Genomic DNA, 5,219 nt, shown 5'->3' with positions numbered 1-5,219 from the left:
TCAGTGAGGTTCTGTAGGTCAGTGAGGTTCTGTAGGTCAGATGTTCTGTAGGTCAGTGAGGTTCTGTAGGTCAGTGAGGTTCTGTAGGTCAGTGAGGTTCTGTAGGGCTATGCCAGCGTTCTGCTGCACATCCTGACGATCCCCGAGAGTTTGTTCCTGTTTTTGAAAGTCAAACGTTCAAACCAACAGACGAAGGTGAAAGTTAAGACTCAATAAAACTTTCTTATAAAAGTGGAATCCAGATTAAAACCGCAGAGCTTCTGATAAAAATACATTCTCTGGTGGGTCGTCTTTTAAAGTGAGTTCACATGGGGGTCAAAGGTCAGTTTGTCATGGAGAACAGTTCCCAGATATTTGTACTGATGCACCGCCTCAACAGCTTCTCCGTTAATGACCACAGGAGCTGCAACTGAAGAGTCTCTTCTAAAATCAGTGACCATCTCCTTGGTCTTTGAAACATTTAACTTTAAAAAGGAAGTCTCGCACCATTCAGTGAAGTCCCCGACCTCAGACCCGGGGTCTGGATCTTCTCTGCTCAGAAGGCACAGGATGACGGAATCATCAGCAATCTTTAAAATGTGACGCTGTGGGAACTGGCTGCAGCAATCGTTTGTGTATAAAATGAATAAAAGGGGTGAAAGAACGCAGCCCTGAGGGGAACCGGTCGAGGACAGAAGGACTTTAGGGAGAACCCCGTTGACCCTCACCCACTGAGACGAACAGTTAATAGGTCCACAAACCAACAGATGAGGTCAGAGTCGAGACCGTACTTCTGATATTTGGCAGAGTGGTAAATGTAAAGAGAAAACATCCGGGTCACAAAGACCTGCGTTCATTGTTGTTTTGTTCTGGTGCAACTCGATGATCCATTAACTTATTCAATTAATTAACCGTCGGTTCCTCCGTTTGCTCCTCGTTTCATTTCTGTGCTGATGTTCATCGTTCCATTTCTGCCCCAGAGGTTGTTCTGTTCGTTCGTGGCTCTGCCCTCTCAGCTCCGTTAGTACGTTAACGATCATTTTATCCGTTTTCACGTTTTTATTCTATTTACAGATAACTGACAATAAAACTATAAATCTATATCTTTAACCAAGAGCCCGTCCAGAGAACCTGACTCAGCCTTGGTAGATCTACCTGAGCATGCGTCGAAACAGAAAACCTTCTTCTGCAGTGAATCTTCTCAGATTCACTTCCAGGAGCTTCTGATCTGGACTTCCTGTCTGTTCTTCGTCTGCGGCTCCTTCAGGTTGGGGCTTGTCTCTGAAGATGACTACAGCACCTTCTACACGTCTGAATAAATTCAGAACCAGCTGCTTTTCCTTTTCCTGTCCACTCCTCCATGAAGTCCATCTCTGCAGCTTATGGACAGATCCTCCATTATGGTTCTCTTTGTCCTTCTGGATGTCTCTCTGATGGATGTCTGACCACCCTGTCATGGCAGCTTTGCTGTGGTGGCATCATCTTCAGGGTTCTGGGATATATTTTTTAAATCCAGCCCTGATCTGTATTTCTCCATTACTTTATTTCTGTCCAGGGTGAAGAGGTCCTTGGTCTTCATGATGTCAAAACATCGTAGAGGTGTTGGACTGGTGCTGGTTGTGGAGGCCGTCGGATCAGGCGCATCATTGGACACCTGGACTGTTCGCAGGTGGATCTGATTGGACTCGTGGTCTCTGAAGGGTCTGGTCCAGGCTTCACGTGTTTTTGTTGTAAAAATGTAGAAAACTTTTATTTGTTTCTATTTCTGGCCTCAGCTGATCTATTTTTAGGCTGACAAGTGGAGTTTTCCCAGTCTGAGGTCATGGTGTCTCAAAGACCCCTCCAGGAGACAAACCCTCCTTTCATCAGCCTCGGGGGGGAAATAAAATCTGCCCAGTTTTGGACTTTTTATCCACCTGCCCTTTTCCTTCCCCTCCCCCGCTGGATCTTTATCCAGGAGGTTAATTTCCACCCCCCCTCCTGTAACTACGTTATCTGTAAGGCTTTAACAAAAGGCTCTCTTTTGTTCTCAGCACACTTCCATCATCTGTTGCATCATGAAATCCCAGAGCTGCTCGGTCAGAGCTGAGCTGGGTCACATCGGGGGGGGAGGAAGTGGAAGCCAATTAGAAGTTTACGCAACAAGCATCGTCGTCGGATCCGTCTGGTGACGCAGTCGCAGCTGGCAGCGCCTCACGACACAATAATCCAGCAGAGGTTTGGTTTTCCTCTGCTCCGATTGGTTAACGAGAGAAATCGGGCCAGACCGAAGGCCGACCACAAATACAACTTCCCCTGGCGCACAAACAAAAAGCTCGGTGGCCTCAAAACACCGAGAATCTGGGCCTGAGTTTGGTGAAGAGCTCTGACTCCTTCGCTTCATCTGTGGAGGCTAAAGCGTCCAGATTAAATATTTATCTTTTAGCCACAGAGATCAGATCTGAACGAATCAGTTCAACAAAACAAAACTCTGTTTGGTTCACGTCAAAGAACATTTTGTCACAGGAGAGGACGTTAGAAGTGGCAGAAGTTTTATATTGTTTGAAAATATAAAAGTCTGTTTCAGTGTCCAACATTTTTCACTCGGGTCATCTGGACAGTGAAACGTTTCACCTTCCATCCAGAAGTTTGAAAAACATCCAGAAACTGGTTCAAAACCAACAAAGTCCATGCTCAATAATCCAGGTATACAATCCAACAATTTTCAGTCAGGTCATCTGGGTGTTTCATTGACTGATGAAGCCTTCTGGATGGAAGGTGAAATGTTTCAGCACAAAAAAAGAAACTGTCCAGATGACCCGACTGAAAATTGTTGGATTGTATACCAGGATTATTGAACATGGACTTTTTTGGTTTTGATCCAGTTTGATGTGACTGTTGAGGAGGAGGTGGGCCGGCACCAGAGGAGGGGGCGTACCAAAGAGACCATCTTAGCACCAACATAACTGGTTTGTTCCACTTTGGAGTAAGCTGTTGGGGGAAGAATCAGTTTTGTTGTGCGTTTCCTTGACTGATGAAGCCTTCTGGATGGAAGGTGAAACGTTTTAGCAAAAAAAAAGAAAAAGAAACTGTCCAGATGACCTGACTGAAAAATGTTGGATTGTATACCTGGATTACTGAGCATGGACTTTTTTAGTCTGTTTCAGTGTGTTCAGATCCACGTTTCTGCTCAGGAGTGGTTCCCACAGACACTCGATTATTTCCACGCTAATTAAACATCTTAAACCAAAGTTAAAAATCTAAAGATTCAAACTACGATCCTGGATCCAAATCCTTTAATGGACGATCAACTGACGGCCGTGTGGCCACTTAAAGGGATGGTCCAGTCAACTTTAAAAGGATGGTCCAGTCAACTTTAAAGGGATGGTCCAGTCAACTTTAAAAGGATGGTCCAGTCAACTTTAAAGGGATGGTCCAGTCAAATAGTTACCAGTTGTCAGTAAATACCAGTCACAGAGCGCTGATAAAAAAAAGTTCTACATCTTGTGTTTGCTCTTATTGTGATTTTCCACTTTGTTAAACTTTACAAGTCGACAGCTGTTTGCCAGAAAAACACATTCCTGACATTTCAACTAATTAAACAAAAACGTACGTTTCAGCAGACAAGCCAAACTGATGGGTGTGTCTGAATGTGGGGACGGTGGCTGCAGGGTGGGGGTGGGGGGGCTTCTCCTTCTGAAGCCCTGGAAAATGTATGAATAATTGTATCTTTGTGCTGATTGCCAGAGAGTCGACAGAGTTGTCGACCAACCAGTCAGTCATTTTGACTGACTGTCCAGAAAGGACCAGACAGGAGACTCCAGTGAAACAGTTAGTAGGTTTATCTAAAAACGTTAAATCTGGTCCTCTGGACATTCAAAAAAACAAAACAAAGCAAAACAACAAAAAAATGTAGAAACGTTTCGTCTCTCATCATGGAGACTGATGAAACAATGGTCTCTTTTGATGTCACATCACTCTTTACGTGCATTCCTGTTGATGATGCAGTAGAGGTGGTCAGTTTAAGATTAAAATCAGACACCACTCTGAGCAGCAGGACCACACTTTCCACAGAACAACTGTGTCAACTCTTGAAACTGTGCCTGCAGTCAACCTACTTCACATATGGGGAGCAATATTATAGGCTGAAACATGGGTGTGCTATGGGGTCTCCAGTTTCTCCTATTGTTGCCAACCTGTACATGGAGGAGGTAGAAAAGAGAGCCTTGACGTCCTTTTCAGGGACACCACCAAGTCATTGGTTCAGGTATGTTGACGACACCTGGGTTAAAATTAAATCTCAGGAAGTCCAACATTTTACTGACCACATCAACTCTGTGGATAAATACATCAAGTTCACACGAGAAGATGTAAAAAATGGCAAGTTGGCTTTCTTGGACTGTGAGGTCTCAGTCTCTGATAGAGGACATTTGCAAACCGAGGTGTACCGCAAACCCACCCACACAGACCAGTATTTGCAGTTTGACTCCCATCACCCTTTGGAGCACAAGTTAGGAGTCATCAGGACTCTGTACCACAGAGCAGACAGCGTCCCCACTAGCTCAGGAGCCAGGCAGAAGGAGAAATCCTACACAAAACAGGCTCTAGAGCAATGTGGATATCCTAACTGGGCCTTCCTGAAAGCAGAGAAGAAACCCAAACAGGACTCCAGTCAGCCATCAGGTGAAAAGGAGGAACCCAGACCCAGACCAGTGGTCATTCCATATGTTGAGGGAGTATCAGAGAAACTGAGACGTTTATTTTCTAAACATAACGTCCCAGTGGCTTTTAAACCCCAAAATACATTACGGCAAAGACTGGTTCATCCCAAAGATCCAGTCCCCCAGCACAAACAGAGTAATATTGTGTATGTTGTTCAGTGTCAGGAGGGTGATCATTCTTACATCGGGGAAACTAAACAGCCACTGGCCAAAAGGATGGACCAGCACAGAAGATCAACATCATCAGGCCAGGACTCTGCGGTCTACACTCATCTCCAGGCCAGCGGTCACTCTTTCAGGGATGAAGATGTTCACATCCTGGACAGAGAGGAACGATGGTTTGAGAGAGGAGTAAAGGAGGCCAGCTTTGTGAAAAGAAACCGTCCATCATTAAACAGGGGTGGAGGCCTCCAGGTTCAACTGTCCCCCTCTTACAATGCTGTGATTGCTAGTATCACTCAGACCTCTGTGAACAGTAAACAGCCATCAGGTGCTAACGATCCATTGTTAGGCTGATGGTCCTTCTTGAGCATGTGATCA

The sequence above is a fragment of the Nematolebias whitei genome, chromosome 5, assembly GCF_014905685.2.
Source record: "Nematolebias whitei isolate Nwh7 chromosome 5, NemWhi1, whole genome shotgun sequence".
NCBI lineage: Eukaryota > Metazoa > Chordata > Actinopteri > Cyprinodontiformes > Rivulidae > Nematolebias > Nematolebias whitei.
This window is presented reverse-complemented; position numbering follows the sequence as displayed.